The sequence below is a fragment of the Bubalus bubalis genome, chromosome 2 (assembly GCF_019923935.1).
Source record: "Bubalus bubalis isolate 160015118507 breed Murrah chromosome 2, NDDB_SH_1, whole genome shotgun sequence".
Classification (NCBI taxonomy): Eukaryota; Metazoa; Chordata; class Mammalia; order Artiodactyla; family Bovidae; genus Bubalus; species Bubalus bubalis.
This window is the reverse complement of record NC_059158.1, coordinates 186,142,487-186,160,353: the sequence shown is the minus strand read 5'-3', so window position 1 is coordinate 186,160,353 and position 17,867 is coordinate 186,142,487.

The window sequence follows — 17,867 nt, the reverse complement described above, 5'->3', positions numbered from 1 at the left end:
TCCTCAGGACTCACCGTGGAGAGCGGCTGCAGTCTGATGGCTGCTGGATGGCAGGTGTTCTTTCCTTCCTGAGCTTCCCCAGGGCTCACCAGCTCAACATCCATGGTGGCTGCAATTGCTGGTTACATCTTGGTTTACTTACACGGCAGGAAGCATTCCATCTCTCAGCTTGAACGTGTGGTCTCAGCATCCCTGGCCAGGTTGTTCCCACGCGTCAATCAGGGCACCTCACGCCACACGCTTAACCCTCCGACGCTTCAGCCTCGGTCTGCAGGTCCACCGGCCCCAGTGAGCTCGCCACGGGTAGCGAGAATGTCTCGTCTGCCTCCATCCTTGGCACCAGCATGGAGCAGCCACACCGCTCAGCTCACAGGAAGCTGAGCTGCGTCCTGGTTTGAAATGCACCATCAAGTCCTGTGGCTGGCTGTGCAGCACGGCCCAGACGGGCTCATTCGCTGTCTCCCAGAAGCACTGTGTCATGCCTTCTGCCCTTTCCTTAAACACCCTTCCTGTTGGCATGCAATATCAGGGCAGAGGGGGCTTCCCAGCTCCTACAGTCCGGAGCACAGTGGTTCTGCTGCGTGTCAGCTCCTGTCCTCTGCCCACAAGAAGGGCAAGCCGCACCGCCTGGGGAGGTACCACTGCCCCCAACCCCGGAGGGCCTGACTGGCAGGAGGTGGTATATAAATACCCCGGCTCCCTCAGCCCCAGGCGGGAACTCAGGCTCGGTCTCTACACTGGCTCCTAGACAACAGCCCTTAACAAAGTCACTCCTGTCCACTGTATTGATGTTGCCGCCTGCTCCTCCTGCCTCCCAGGGACTGTGGCGGAGGCACACTCTCCTTCCCCTACCCACTCCCTCTTACCTTCTTTAGGCCTTCACAGCCCTGGCACCAACCGCCACCCCTGTTTCAAACAAGCTCTGGCATCTCTCATCTAAAAAGAAAAGCCACTTTTATTCGACTCACTGGATAGTGCAATAAATTAAAAGCACGAATACACTCTAGAAGGTTAAAAACACTACACAAATATAATGTGTCCTGATTTGTAATGAGTGTCAAAGTGATGTGGCAGCTCTGCGTTCCTGAAAACAGCTTATGTTCTGAAGGTTTCTGATTGTTTCTCCTGCGATCATGTTTATACTATCACACTTAGCAATCTTGACTTTGTAGAAAATAGGAGGGTTAGCTTTAACTTGCCCTCAATTTGAATCATAACAAATTCTGAGTGAACTCTTTAACAAAAGAAAAATGCCTGCTCTTACAGAACACTTTCTGTCTTATCTGAAGGAGCAAAAATGTTGGATTTTGTACATAGAACCCTTTAAACCCCTGCCTGGTATCTTTCAGCCCCCTGATGTCACTTTCCAAGCCTGGTCTGTCTGCCTTGGACTATACAGTGGGGTAGCTTTGTGAGGAATGATGGCAAATTAGGGCAACATCAACCTCAAGGAAACCCAGGAACATCATATCTGTAAGCTGTCTTTAAAAAAAAGCATTTTAACTGGGGTAAAATATACATGTAACCACTTGAAAATGTACGATTCAATGGCTTCAAGTACTTTCTGGGTGTCGTGTGTCTATGTTTTATCTGGTTACAAAAGGAATACAAACATTTATTGGACTGACAAACAGGTATGGACTTCCCTGGTGGTCCAGTAGTTAAGAATCCACCTGCCAATGCCGGGGACACAGGTTTGAGCCCTGGTCCGGGAAGTTTCCACGTGCCATGGAGCATCTAAGCCGTGAGCCACACTCCAGACCCTGTGCTCTGAAACGAGAGAGGTCACCACAGCGAGAAGCCTGCGCACCCTAAGCAGAGCATAGCCCCTGCTCGTCGCAACTAGAGAAAGCCCACGCATAGCAACGAAGGCCCAGTGCAGCCAAAAATAAATCAATATACACTCTTTTTAGTTCTTCAAAAGCAAACAAAAAAAGTTATTGCAGAATATACGAATGGGAAAATACAGAGAAGCCCAAAGAAGGCAGTAGAGGTCAGCCGCACTCCAGAATAATCCGTCACTGTTTCTGACATCTTTATTTCTAGGCTCTTATTAAAATAATTAAAAGCAGCATCTTACTCTGTATTTGCTGTATAATTGACCTCTTCTGCTATCAGAATATCGTGACTGCTTTCAAGCTTGAAGGACGTGTCACTGGATTTCTTTTCACTGTGGTAAAGTATAGATAACCTAAAACTCGCCAATTTAGCCGTGTTTTCAAGTGTGCAGTTCAGAGGCAGTACGTGTGCTTCCGTGGTCGCACACCCATCCCCATCGTCCACCCCCTGAACTTCTTCGTCCCAAACCGAAACTCCGTGCTCGTTAAACCCTAAGGCCCATTCCTCGCTCCCCACCCCACCCCGGTAAGTGAAAAGTGCCTTTGACTTTGGAAAACGTCCCTTACAAGAATAAGGAAGTTCTCTGCTCCATCAGCACAGATGATTAGAAATGTGCCTTAAGCACAAAAGCACACTGGGCTTCATTCATTCTGGAAAGTTCCACAAACTACGCAGAGCCCAGCTCAGTGGGATACTCTGGGGCAAAATAATCAATGGTTTATTTATCATAGATGTCACGGCCCCTTCCTCATTTCCATGGCAAATGACAAAGGGAAAAGTGATCTCTCTGTTCCCTGTGAACTTGCTCCATCCTCACACTACACTCATTGCTTTGAGTGCTTTAACAGAAATACAGTTGGGAGAAGGTCAAGGAATAAAACATATTAACTATTGTATTACATTGTGGGTCCTAATTATGCAATTATGTGCCCTTAAGATGGATGCTTATTCCCACTGCTGAGCATACACACCAAGGAAACCAGAATTGAAAGAGACTCGTGTACCCCAAAGTTCATCGCAGCATTGCTTACAATAGCCTGACATGGAAGCGACCTAGATGCCCATCGGCAGATGAATGGATAAGAAAGCTTTGGTACATATACACAATGGAATATTACTCAGCCATTAAAAAGAATACATTTGAATCAGTTCTAATGAGGTGGATGAAACTGGAACCTATTATACAGAGTAAAGTAAGTCAAAGAAAAACACCAGTACAGTATATTAACGCATATATACGGAATTTAGAAAGATGGTAACGATGACCCTATATGCGAGACCGCAAAAGAGACACAGATGTAAAGAACAGTCTTTTGGACTCTGTGGGAGAAGGCGATGGGATGATCTGAGAGAATAGCATTGAAACATGGATATTACCATATGTGAAACAGATCGCCAGTCCAGGTTCGATGCATGAGACAGGGTGCTCAGGGCCGGTGCACTGGGACGACCCTGAGGGATGGGATGGGGAGGGAGGTGGGAGTGGGGTTCAGGATGGGGGACACACGTACACCCATGGCTGATTCACGTCAATGGATGGCAAAACCTCTACAACATTGTAAAGTAATTAGCCTCCAATTAAAATAAATAAATAAAGTAAAAAAAAATGGATGCTTATTAAACGCCCATCCCTGCAAGGTGCTGGGGTCCTGGTTGTGAACAGGTTGGATGCATTCTCCTGGGGAAGCCAGGAGCACACAGGTGAGCAACTACCTGAAGTGGAGGCAGGCCGGCGTAAGCTCAGTGCAGCAAGCGAGCCGAGAAAGCCGGAGAGCGGCAGGAGCGACGGGGTCACTGTGATCCAGCTGGCTTCTCAGAGGAGGCGGCAGTGAAGCTGTGCGTGAAAGATGAGAAGGACTTAGCCAGGAGGGCGGCAGAAAAACGAGGACCGGGAAAAGAGGAGGGGCGGCCAAGAACAAGGGCCCTGTGTCCTCGCCGAGTGAAGGCCGGCGTGGCTGCAGAGGCGCGGGAGGCAGGGCGGCCCGGCCACGGGGGGCGCCCGCACCTGTCAGCTGGAGAAAGAAGGCTGGAGTCTATCTTCAGCCCAATGAGAAACCTTCAGATAATTTTTCTTTTTGTTTGTCAATACGCTTTTTATTTCAGGAGAGTTTTTAGACATAAAGTTGCAAGGATAATACAGAGAATCCCCATATATCCACTGTTGTGAAGATCTTCCATTAACACGGCCCTTTCATCACAGCTAAGGAACCAACACTGGTACATTGTCACTAACATAAGTCTACACTTTATTCAGGCTTCTTGTATTTTTCCTCTATGTCTTCTTTCTGTTCCAGGGTTCCACCCAAGATGCTTAAAAAATAAGATTATTTTTCATCTTTTTTTTTTCAAGTTGAAGTGTAGTTGATTTACCATGCTGTGTTAACTTCTGCTGTATCACTAAGAGGTTCGGTTACACACACATTCTTTTTTATGTTCTTTTTCATTATAGTTGATCCCAGGGTGTTGAATGTAGCTCCCTGTGGTATACCACAGGACCTCGCTGCTCATCCACTCTCTATAATAGTGTGCGTCTGCTAACCCCAAACTCCCGCCCGTGCCTCTCCTGCCCTCCTCTCCTCGGCGAGCACAAGTCTGTTCTCTATGGCTCTGAGCTCGTTTCTGTCTTGCAGATACATTTACTTGTGTCATATTTTAGATTGCACATGCAAGTGACCCGTGTGGGGTTTGTCTTTCTCTGTCTGACTTACTTCAGTTAGCATGATAGTCTCTGCTGCTGCTGCTGCCAAGTCGCGTCAGTCGTGTCCGACTCTGTGAGACCCCATAGATGGCAGCCCACCAGGCTCCGCCGTCCCTGGGATTCTCCAGGCAAGAACAATGGAGTGGGGTGCCATTGCCTTCTCTAGGTCCACCTATATCGCTGCAGATGGCATTCTTTCATTCTTTTTTATGGCTGAGTGTGTCCCGTGGTCGAATGTGGCCACATCTTTATCCATTCGTCTGCAGATGGGCATTTGGCTTGTTTCTGTGTCCTGGCCACGGTGAACGGCGCTGCTACGAGCAAGGAGGTGTGGAAGATGCCACCTTGCCTTTGGATGGCCCATCTCCTGAGGGTCCTCTGAGTAGTGACGGCTTCCCAGACCTTCCTTGTTGGGGCTGACCTTGACAGTTGGGAGAATTGGTCAGGGGTTCTGCAGACCGTCCTTCAGTTTGGTCTTGCCTGGTGTTCTTCTCCTGGGTTGTGGGTTGCTCACCTGGGGTTGCAGGTCATGGGAGGAAGACCACAGAGGTAAAGCCCACTTTCATCACATCACACCAAGGGCACATGCAATCGATACATTGATCACTGTTGACATTGTCCTTGACCACCTGGCTGAGGTGGCATTTGTCCACTTCTCTGCTGTCAAGCTTCTCTCTTTCCCTTCCTTTCATGCTCTGCTCTTCAGAGGGAGTCACTGCGTGCAGCCCACACTCCCAGGACAGGAAGCTACACTGCACCTCCTTCAAGGGAGGCTCCATAAACTATTTGGAATTCTTCTATACATCCTTCTTCCCCATTTATTTACTTATTCAATTATCTATGTCAGTATAGATTCAGAGGCCCTTTTTTATTTTGTATTATGGGTTATATTTTAAAGCTATGTTTCTTTTCTTTTTTCATTTATTTTTTAGTTGGATGTCATTGCTTTGGGGGCTTCCCAGGTGGCACAGTGGGTAGAGAATCTGCCTGCCAGTGCAGGAGATGCAGGCTCAATCCCTGAATCGGGAAGATCCCCTGGAGTAGGAAATGGCAATCCACTGCAGTACTCTTACCTGAAAAATTCCATGGGTAGAGGAGCCTGGTGGGCAACAGCCCAGGGGCTCGCAAAAGAGACAGGTACGACTTAGTGACTAAACAACAATAATTACTTCACAATGCATGTTCACTTTCTTACACAAATCAGTCCAGCTTTGGCTGCTAGGAGCTCTTTCAGCTGACCCTGTGTCCCTCCGAGGCATCCCCATTACTCTGATTCTTGAGCATTTCCTTATTTTCTGTCACTACCAGATGCTTCACGCACATCTAATATTCTCCCTGCCCAATCCTCTTGCTTGGAGATCCGCCATTTCTCCACGGAGCCCTAGTCCCTCTTATTAGAGAATGGTATTAGAAGCCAACATCTGGGCACTGGGGCACAGAGGCTTTTAGGCGCCAGCATGCCATTATCTGATTTCCATTCTAAATGCATTCCACTGGGTGCTATGGAGAGAGCCACTTGGTGGTGTGCCGGGAGCCGGCGAGAGACATTCCACTCGTGACAAAGGTCATGAGGAAGGAGGCTCGGCATACGCAAAGGCGGGATCGAGCCTCGGGAGTGCCCCCGGATATTCTCGAGCATCTACCCCAAAAAACCAGAGTCTGCCTACTTTATTGCTTTGTGCTCTCACCTCTGACTTTACTGGGGGCTGTCCCCCACCACCATCTCGCTCTCTCTGTCAAAGAGTTAACTTACAGCTCCAATTAATAAAGTTCCTGGGCAATTAGGAGTGTTTAAATCCAAATCCCTCAGATGGCTCTCTAACCCGCCTGACAAGTTTACCCGGACACCTACAGCTATGCATACGATTGTTTACAGTCTCCCAGCCTCGAGAGGCACGGGAAGCTTAAGATATTCAAATAGCTTAGAGCCTCTCAGAGAATTAGAAACTGTCAGAGTGGTGGCCAGAGAGAAACTGATTCCGGTTAGGAGGACATCACAGCCATTCGGGTGAGACGTGTGGGGACCCACTGGAGCCTCAGAGTTAATATGGAGGCTGAAAGAAACTGTTGGTTGCTCAGTAGTGTCCAGCTCTTCACGACCCTATGGACTGTAGCCTGCCAGACTCCTCTGTCCATGGGATTCTCCAGGCAAGAACACTGGAGTGGGTTGCCATTCCCTTCTCCAGGGGATCTTCCCCATCCAGGTACCAAACCCAGATCTCCTGCACTGTAGGCAGATTCTTTACTGTCTGAGCCACCAGGGAAGCTCCAGTATGGAGATTATGTTAAACTAAAGACATATGAGATAAACAGATGCAGGAAGAAGAAGTCTCAGAACTTCATCTCTCTGAAAGCAAAAAATTCTGAGGGTGAAACTATCGTAAACTCCCTTCTCTGAAGGAATCGCATGGCCATGAGAAAGATCACTTGCACCTGCATAAACAAACATTATCACCAACTTTCTAATCTCTTGTTTGTTCCCCTTGAAACTCACTTGTTCTTCATATCGAAGCCTCTGTTCTCTCCTCTTTTTCCTAAACTTTAGCAGTTGGGCAAACTATTTGTTTTGTGAGCTCCAATACACATATGAATCAATTTGGTTGGTTTTTTTTTTCTTCTTGCGAATCTAGCATTTGTGAGTTTAATTTGCATGCCCTCAGGGACTGAGCCTAAGAGGTTTTTCTTCCCTGATGGAGACAATGGCCTGAGCTACACAGGGATTCAAGGTCAGCTAGAGATGGGTTCACGTAATGACAGTCTGTCTAGTCAAGGCTTTGGTTTTTCCAGTGGTCATGTATGGATGTGAGAGTTGGACTATAAAGAAAGCTGAGTGCCAAAGAATTGATGCTTTTGAACTGTGGTGTTGGAGAAGACTCTTGAGAGTCCCTTGGACTGCAAGGAGATCCAACCAGTCCATTCTGAAGGAGATCAGTCCTGAGTATTTATTGGAAGGACTGATGCTAAAGCTGAAACTCCAATACTTTGGCCACCTGGTGTGAAGAACTGACTCACTGGAAAAGATCCTGATGCTGGGAAAGATTGAAGGCGGGAGGAGAAGGGGACGACAGAGGATGACATGGTTGGCTGACATCACTGACTCGATGGATATGAGTTTGAGTGAACTCCGGGAGTTGGTTTTGGACAGGGAGGCCTGGCATGCTGCAGTCCAGGGGGTCTCAAAGAATCAGGCACGACTGAGCGACGAAACTGACTGACTGACGACAATACAGCACCAGCTTGCTCCCCTGGCCAGCCCCCTTCAGCCCCCAGCCCAGCCTATCTCTACCCGCCAACCCTTCCAATACGTGTCCTTTCTCTTCACTTTTCCTGAACTGGTTTCTATTGCTTACAACCAGGAACCCTAACCCACAGAGCCTAGTAAGTTTCCCCCCTGACCTTGTCGACTTAAAAAAAATGCACAGCATGAGAGTTGCAAGCTAAGTTTTTTTGGAGCAAAACCCAGGAGACAGCACCTCAGATAGAGAAACTACCCCAAGGAGGCAGGGGAGAAAGCTCCGTATATATGTGATTTTTGGTGAGTGGAAAATACACGCAGTCAAGAACATATTTTTTTCCAGAAGGCTTCTACTAGTCTTGTAAAACCTTTACTAGTCATGAGGAATGGTGGCACCATGGAGAAGTTTAGTGCTCTTCTAGATACAAGGAGATACAAGGACTGGGCTCATAAAACCAGCTCCTGAGAACATCTAACCATCTGAAGACCTGTCCTGCCAATTTTCCCAGAGCACAGAGCTCTCATTCCTGCTCTCCACCCTGAACTCTTTCAGGGGTGTTGCAGGTCAGCAGCATGTGATTTAATCCACATGGAGGTAGATGACAAGCTCCCACGGCACGTGCCGATTTGTAGCTGACAACCTGTATACTGGGCTCTGGAGGAAATCAGTCCACCACCCTCTGACTCTCACAGGGAGCCCAGCACACGCTTGCTGAGCCAGATTTCTGCTACCGAGTAAACAAAGCAGTTGGCTGTGTCATGGGACGCCAGAGAGGGGCCTGTGGGGTGCACCTTGGAAACCCACTTGAGAAAATAAATTGTTTGCAAGTTCTTCCCCCACATCCATTTGTGTGGAAACAATTACTGTGCTAATTAAAACTGAGTCTTATCTGTTCATGAAAGTAAGCCCAGCAGACCCTCTAGTTGGCAAGACGGGCTTGGCAGAAAGTTGGAGGTTCTCTGGTACTAGAAAAGAAGGCATTTTCATTCCCCGTCAAATGTTTAATAATTCAGGTGACTGCAGAATTTGGCTGGCCCTCCGTGCAATAGGCTTGAAATAGTGAGCTTGGCAGGCGCAGGGCTATCAACATCCATATCCCAGTTCTCACGAGTGAGAATTTGTCGTCTTTCTCCCTGCCTGGCCTGGCTGGAGCGTGCCTTGCTCCATAAAGGAAAGGTTTGTTGCTCAAATTAATAGTACAAACAAGATTTCAGAAGGGAACGTTTAACCTACTTAAGAGAACACGCTGTTTTCAAGCAATTAGTACTATTTGCGCACAATGAAGGAGCTAATTGCAGATCAGCCTTATTTCTGCTTTGAAGAGGGATCCAGCAGGACCCACATTAGCAACACTTTGCCAACGGTTAGTTAGTATCACCACATGTTCCTGCAAGGAATAATGTCACAATTCACTGAAAGCAATCCGCTCTATTCAGATTTCTAAGTCATTCTCAGTAATAGTCACCAAGCCTTAATGTTGGCATCTATAAAATGGGGGTGAGAGCTTCCCTGGTAGCTCAGATGGTAAAGAATCCGCCTGCAATGTAGGAGACCTGGGTTCGATCTCTGGGTTGGGAAGATCCCCTGGAGGAGGGCCTAGCAACCCACTCCACTATTCTTGCCTGGAGAATCCCATGGACAGAGGAGCCTGGTGGGCTACAGTCCACAGGGTCGCAAAGAGTCGGACACGACTGAAGCAACTTAGCACACACACATGCGCTTCTTCATAGGGTTGTTGTGAGGAGTTATTGAGAGCATTTATGCCCATAAATAGCAGCTAAATTCACTCTGGCCTTTCCCCAAATTTGGTCAAATGAGCAGACAGATTCCTGGCTCAGGTGCTGATGGGGACAACCAGGCAACCTGCTGAGTCTCGAGTCAGCAGACTTTGTGTTTACAAGAAGAAAACAACATCAACCTTCAATCCGAGCTCCACTACCAACCAGCTGGACCACCTGGGACCAAACCTTTCTCCTCTGTCAAATGAAGTAGATGAATTAGCTTTGTGGTTTTAAACTCTAAAAAACAATAAATATCTTTGCCCGCTTATATTCTGTCGGGGAGGAAACGCTTTTCCTCTGCCTTTTTAGGGGTGTTCCTGAGGACCCACAAATTAAACTAACAAAAAACTTTAACAGAATAAAAGGCACACAGTCTTTATTAATATATATGTATGTACATGGGAGTTCATAGAAAAGAACAAAAACTCAAAGAGGCAGTTAGACCGTTTGATGTTCTTTTAACAAAGAAAAGAGGGTTTAGTCTTCAAGGGACAATGAATTGTGGGCAAGTGACTAAGAAACATTGGGGGAACTGATGGGAAATGAGAGCTATGATAATAAGGCGTGTTTACAAAGCTTCTCTTGGTGTCCATCAGCCGTCTTTGAGCCTTGCTCCTCTCTCCTTGGTACTGGTGGAAGGAGAGATCTTCCTCGAAGGGGAGTTTATATCCAACTTTTAGGCAGATAAAGGGAGGGCAGAGAACTGTTCTTACATCTGGTGATCCTCAGCTGCCTCCAGTGCAAAACAACCACATGTCAAGGTGGCATACTTCAGAGGCGTCTTCTGCTCCCCTTCGGTTCCAAGTGGAACCACAGCAAGAATGGACTCAGATGCGTCTGTAATGTTGAGGGGCTCCATCCCAGAGAGTCCTCCAGCTCAGCTCTCCTAGCCATGGGACCTTGAAGCCAGGGAACATCTGAGAAGCCAGATGGAAAAATATGCCCTCCTCCTTCATTCATCCCACGAACATTTGCTGAGCACGCATGCAAGATACTGTCTTCTTCGTTATTTTTCTTCAGTCACTAAGCTGTGTCTGACTCTGCAACCCCACGGACTGCAGCATGCCAGGCTCCTCTGTCCTCCACTATCTCCCATGTGTGTGCCTAGTCACTCCATCACGTCTGACTCTTTGTGACTCCATGAACTGCAGCCTGCCAGGCTCCTTTGTCCATGGAGATTCTCCAGGCAAGAATACTGGAGTGGGTTGCCATGCCATCTTCTGGGGGATCTTCCAAACCTAGGGATCGAACCCCCATCTCCGGCATCACAGGTGGATTCTTTACCATCTGAGCCACCAGGGAAGCCCCACTATCTCCCAAAGTTTGCTCAAATTCATGTCCATGGAGTTGGTGATGCTATCTAAGCAATTCATCCTCTCCTGCCCCTTCTCCTTTTGCCTTCAATCCTCCCTAGCATCCAGGTCTTTTCCAGAGAGTCAGCTCTTTGCATCAGGTGGCCAAAGTATTGGAGCTTCAGTTTCAGCATCAGTCCTTCCAATGAACATTGTCTTAGACATTGCAAATAAATAACTAAGTGAACAGGATGATTTCAGATGGTAAGAACTGCTATGAAGTCAATAAAACAGAGTGCTGTGATAGAAAGGGTCTTTATGTTTCTGAGAAGTCTATTCAGAGGGAAGGATTTTAGCACAAATAAGTTCATTAAAGAAGTAATTCCTGGAAACATGGATAGGGGAGTGAGCCAAGGAAGGGAGGAAAATCAGTAAAGGGGTTGTACAAGGTTCAATCCTGTTGGCAAATTCAGAGAGCCATTCAGGGCACGCCTCAGCCATTCAGGGCATGCCTCAGCCTTTCAGGGCATGCCTCAGTCCCACCTGAAAGGAGAGGAGACTGGGGTATTTATCCACCAACTCTTATCAATCACTGTTTGGGGGTTGATTTCAGGGAAGAATCTGGTAGCTCAGATGGTAAAGAATCTGCCTACAGTGCAGGAGACTTGGGTTCAATCCCCGGGTTGGGAAGGTCCCCTGGAGAAGAGAACGGCCACCCACTCCAGTACTCTTGCCTGGAGAATCCCACGGCGGCTACAGTCCATGGGATTGCAAAGAGTCAGACATGACTGAGTGACTTTCACTTTCAGGGAGGAAAGCAAGGAAGTTCCCTGACACGTTCAACTGCAGGTGGACGGAGCTGCACTGGTTCAGACAGAGCCTCAGGCGGCCAAGGGAGGGGCAGTTGGAAGTCAGACCAGCACACAATGCAGGGGCTGAAACTGAAGGAAGGGCTCTGTGCAGAGAAGCCACGGCGTCCTACAGAGAGCAGGCGGGTTGCCCACTCCGCGGTTTTCAACAACTAAGGGCACTGGAATTTTTTTTTAGGGGTTGAGGGTGAGGGTGAGCCTTAAGATTCTGTTTTCTCTTTTTCTTTCAAAGAAATTTCAGATTTACAGAAGACCTGCAAGAATAGTATGAAATGCTTTTTTCCCCCTTGAACTTTTACTCTAGAATAGCTTGGTGACAGGATGCTTCATCTCTCCCAAATTCTTTAGTATTCATTCCCTGCAAAGAAAGACATTCTCCTGCCTAATCACAATGAAAGTGAAAGTCACTCAGTCGTGTCCGACGCTTTGCGATCCCATGGACTATACAGTCCATGAAATTCTCCAGACCAGAATACTGGAGTGCATAGCCTTTCCCTTCTCCAGGGGATCCTCCCAACCTAGGAATCGAACCAGGTCTCCTGCATTGCAGACAGATTCTTTACCAAATGAGCTATCAGGGAAGCCCAAACCAACCTCAATACACACACACACACACACAGAAGTCGCTCAGTCGTGCCCGACTCTTTGCGACCCCATGGATTGTAGCCCACCAGGCGCCTCGGTCCATGGGATTTTCCAGGCATGAATACTGGAATGGGTTGCCATTTCCTTCTCCATACCACTACCCAAATCAGGAAATTAATACAGATACATTACAACCATCCACCCACAGAGCCCAGTAGTCTTAATGATGTCCTTTATGGCAGGGAGATCTAAAAAGGATCCCATATCACTGAAGCTCTCTTGACCCTTTTGACAATTTTAAGTCAGTTATTTCATAGAATGCCCCTCATTTGTGGCTTGTCTGACGTTTCCCAGTAATTAAAGTTATGCGTTTTGGCAGGAATGCCACAGGAGTGCTGTGAAGTTTTTCTCATTGCATCCTATCAATGGTACACAATTTTGATTTGTTTTATTTCTGGTGATTGCATCATTTGATTAAGGTGGTGGCTGCCAAGTTTCTCCATGTAAAGTTACTCTTTTTCCCTTTGTAATTAATAAATACGTGGTGGTGAGGCACTTTGAGCCTATGTAAATGTCCTTTTCTTCATCAAACTTTCACCCACTAGATTTTACACTCATTGATATTTCTTGGCAGAATTAGTTATTACTATGACAGTTGCCAAACGGTGATTTTCTAATCTCATCGTTCCTTCTACATTTATTAGCTGGCTTTCTACTGTAAGACCTTTCTCCTCTCCCCGCTTATTTATTCATTCACTTATTTACATCAATGGAGATTCATGCATTCCTGTTTAATTCAGTGGATTGTAATCTGTTACTGCTGCTGCTGCTAAGTCACTTCAGTCGTGTCCGACTCTGTGCGACCCCATAGATGGCAGCCCACCAGGCTCTCCCGTCCCTGGGACTCTCCAGGCAAGAACACTGGAGTGGGTTGCCATTTCCTTCTCCAATGCATGAGAGTGAAAAGTGAAAGTGAAGTTGCTCAGTCGTATCCAACCCTTAGCGACCCCATGGACTGCAGCCTACCAGGCTCCTCCATCCCTGGGATTTTCCAGGCAAGAGTACCAGAGTGGGGTGCCATTGCCTTCTCCGAATCTGTTACTAACAGCACCTATTTTGATGCTCAGATTGTCCCAAATCTGGACAATGGGAGCCCCTTCAAGCTGGCATCTGTGTCCTTTTTGACACTTTCTCATCCCTCTTTGAGCAGTCCCTGACTTCCCAGCACAAAAAGATATGCTAGCTTATCTTGTACATGCTCTGCTCCAGCTTGGAATCAGCCATTTCTTCAAGGACTCCTTATTCCTTTTAGTGGAGAAAAATAATTCCAAACAAAGATCTGGGTGTTAAAGGTGTTTATTGCTTTGGGGTGTTGGTGCTTCCAGACCATCTCAGTGATCACATGCAATTACTTCTGTATCTATTTTTCTTCTCCCTCTACCTATGAAAAATATGAGTTCACCCTGATGCCTCCAAATGCAATCCAATAACCCAGGATTTATTCTAGTTTTTCTCCCTTTTCATATTTGTAACCCCTGTTACAAATATGAGACAATGAGAAACCTGGTTCCCATCATCCTCACTGTAGTTAATGACTGGATCAATCCTCCCCACGTAATAATTTCCATTGCCACTACTACCCACACATGCAGTCGTCCTCTGCGTCCTGCCAGGGCACTGTTCCCCCGCCAAGCCCCCTCCCCGTGTCTTCTCCCCCGCAAACACCCTCTCCTCTGCTCCAGCCCAAACACCTCCCACCAGCGGCCAGACCACAAGCCCCTTGACCCTCAATGCAAATGTCTACCTTGCTCGTCTCAACCCAATAGCATTCAAACTCCATTTTTCAGGAGGACAGATAGAAAGAAGGAAGGCACAAGCTGGAACTCGACTTCTGACGGTGCAGCCCGTCTGAGGTTGGGTTCTCTACAAACAGTGCCCGAGAGCAGAAAGCACATGTGCGTGGCTTCCTGAGGAAATGCTCCCAAAGGAAGTTAGCAAGGCGGCAAGAGATGCAGGAGGGAGAAAAGCGAAGGAGCCACATCAGAGGAGAGACAGTCGCAGCTGGATCCACTCGCAGACGGGCCTGGGATGCGCAACCTCATCAGGAAAGAGAAAGGTCTTTGTGGGGCAGCAGCAGCCTCTGCCACACATCCATTTTCTCTTACTTTAAAGGAAACCAAGGCTTCCACTCTGGACACGCTAAGGATGTGTGACAAGGGTCAACGTTTGCTCTATAGACCCTGGATCACAAATATTTCAGGCTTTGAAGACCATAGAGCCTCTATCATAATGACTTAACTCTAACCTTCTAGCCCTCAAGCCAGCAAAGAGATTATGTAAATGAATGGGTGTGGTTGTGATCCTATAAAATCATATTTATAAAAACAGGTAGAGGCCTATATTTTGCCTTCAGGCCACAATTTGTGGAAAACTGCACACTCTCCTGCCAAGCTACGAGCCCCAAAATATCCAGGCACTTTGGGGTGAACAATTACAAAATGTGTGATCTCTCTCTAAAACAGCAAGGTTCATTTGCGGCTCTTACTACTGCCTTTGAAGGCCTAAGCAGGACTATCTGAGAGGGATTCAGGGAAAGGAGATCCAGAGCTCTACATTTCTCCCAGTTTGGGACCCGCAGCTGGATTAAAGGGCAAACTGGTTAGACAAGGGCCTGAACTCTCTAAGGGGCCTGAACAAAGCGCTGGAATAGAAAGATAATGGAGAAAACCAAACTGAGTGGCTTTAAAAAAACGACAAAAGCTCACACAAAAGTATGAACACAACCCCTGCCTCACACCATATACAGAAACTGATTCTGAATGGCTCAAAGTCCTAAATGTAAAAGTTAAAACTATAAAAGTATCAAGAAAATGTAGGTGTGCATCTTTCGGACCTTGCATTAAGCAAGGGTTTCTTATACATGACCCCTAAAACGGAAGCATTAAAAAAAAAAAAGATACATCAGACTTCATCAAAATTTAACTTTTGTGTGTCTAGTGGCTCTGTGATGGCTAATTGTGTGCCCCCAAATTGTAGTTATTTAAGCAAGCACCCGTCTGGATGTTGCTGTGAAGGCTTTCTGTAGATGTATATAACATCCATAATCAGTCAATTTTAGTTAAAGGAGAGTACCCTCCACACTGTGGATAAGCCTCATCCAATTAGTTGAAGGCCATAAGAGCAAAACCTGAGGCTTCTGGGGAAAAGGAAATTCTGCCCCAAGAATATACATTATCTATCCTGCCTGAGTTTCCAGCCTGCAGTCCTGCCCCGTGAATTTCAGGCTTGTCACGTCCCACGATTTCATGAGCCAGTTTCTCAAAATAAATCTCTTTTTTGTCGCTTTTATTGCTTCTGCTTCTCTGGCTAACTCTGACTGATACAGACACTGTCAAGATAGTACAGAATGGGGCTGATCATATATCTGAGAAGGGTCTAGTAGCCTGAATATATAAAGAACTCTTACATCTCAATGATAAAAAGTGAAATAACCTAATTTAGGGTTGGGCAAAGATTTCCAATAGCCTTTCTCCAAAGGAAATATATAAATAACCAATAGGCTCATGAAAAGACGTTTAGTGTCGTTAGTCCTCAGGGAAATGTGCTTTCCTTCAGGGAAAACTTATTGAGCTTCTTGAAACTGTGGGTTTATAGTTTTCACCAACTTTGACAGCATTTTGGCTGTTGTTTCTTTAAATTTTTTTTATCCTCATCTCCTCCTTCTGGGTCTCAGATGTTAGATCATTTGATATTGTCCCAAGATCAAAGGTCTTTTTTTCTAGTATTTTTTCTGTGTGTGTATTGTGTTATTGACAGCTTCAACTGATGTTTTCAAATCCATTGATCTTTTCCTCTGTACGCTTTGCAGGCATGCACGCTAAGTCTTGTCAGTCATGTGCAACTCTTTGTAGCCCCATGGACTGCAGCCCACGAGGCTCCTCTGTCCATGGGATTCTCCAGGCAAGAATACTGGAGTGGGTTGCCATGCCCTCCTCTAGGGGGTCTTCCCGACCCAGGGGTCAAATCCAGGTATCTTGTATCTCTTGCATTAGCAGGTGGGTTCTTTACTCCTAGCACCACTTGGGAAGCCTCATCTGTAGGCTCTAATCTGCTTTTAATCTCAGCAGTATTCTTTTTCATTTCAGGTACTGTAAGACTCCCCTCACTGATTTCCCTTCCCTCCCGTGGCAGGCCATGCCGCCTTTTTCCTGTACCTGAAAATCTACAGCTTCACGTGTTTGGTCTGATTTTCTAGTTGTTTAGGATGGAGGGGAACTTCATCTTATTTTCCACTGTGGCCAGAAGCAGAATTCAAACACGGGTTACGGCCAGCACAGTTTTTACTGCTCTTTCTGATAGCTAGTGTTCGTGCAAAGGAATGCAACAGATTTCTGTGCATTAACCTTATATCTTGCTACCTTCCTGAATTCATTTATCAATTCTAATCATTTTTGAGTGGAGTCTTAAGGGTTTTCTATATAGAGTATCATCTGCAGAGAATGACAATTTCACCTCATCCCCTTCAGTTTGGATCTCTTTTTTCTTGTCTGATGGCGATGGCCAGGACTTCCAATATTTTGTTGAATAGAAGTGGTGAGAGTGGGCATCCTTGCCTTGCTCCCAATTGTAGCAGAAATGCTCTCAGCTTTTCACCATTGAGTATTATGTTGGCTGTGGCTTTGTCATAAATAGCTTTTGTCATATTGACATATGTTCTCTCTATAGCCACTTTGGTAAGAGCTTTTATGCTGAAATTTTATCAAATGTTTTTTTCTGTATCTGTTGAGATGATCATATAGCTTTTGTATTTGGTTGTGGTGTATCACATTGATTGATTTGTGCATGTTCAATCACCCTTGGTGACTCTGCAATGACTCCAACTTGATAGTGGTGTATGATTTTTTTATGTATTTTTAGATTCAGTTTGCTACTATCTTGCTGAGAATTTTTGCATCTATATCAATCAAAGATGTTGGCCTGTAATTTTCTTTTTTGGTAGTGTCCTCATCTGGTTTTGCTATCGGGGTGATGGTGACTTCATAGAATGACTTTGGGAGCATTCCCTCCTCTTCAGTCTTTTGGAAGACTTCGAGAAGAATCGATGTAAGTTATTCTGTTTGGTAGACTTTCTGTGTAGTCATCCAATCCTGGAATTGTTTTGCCAAGAGTTTTTTTTTTTTACTACAGATTCTATTTCATTTTTAGTGATGTGTCTGTTCAAATTATCTGTTTTTCTTCATTCAGTTTCAGCAGGCTGTATGTCCTGAAAGCTTGTCTCTTTCTTCTAGACTGTCCATTTTGTTGGCAGAAGGCAATGGCACCCCACTCCAGTACTCTTGCCTGGAAAATCCCATGGATGGAGGAGCCTGGTGGGCTGCAGTCCATGGGGTCGTGAAGAATTGGATACGACTGAGCGACTTCACTTTCACTTTTCACTTTCATGCATTGGAGAAGGAAATGGCAACCCACTCCAGTGTTCTTGCCTGGAGAATCCCAGGGATGAAGGAGCCTGGTGGGCTGCCATCTATGGGGTTGCACAGAGTCGGACATGGCTGAAGCGACTTAGC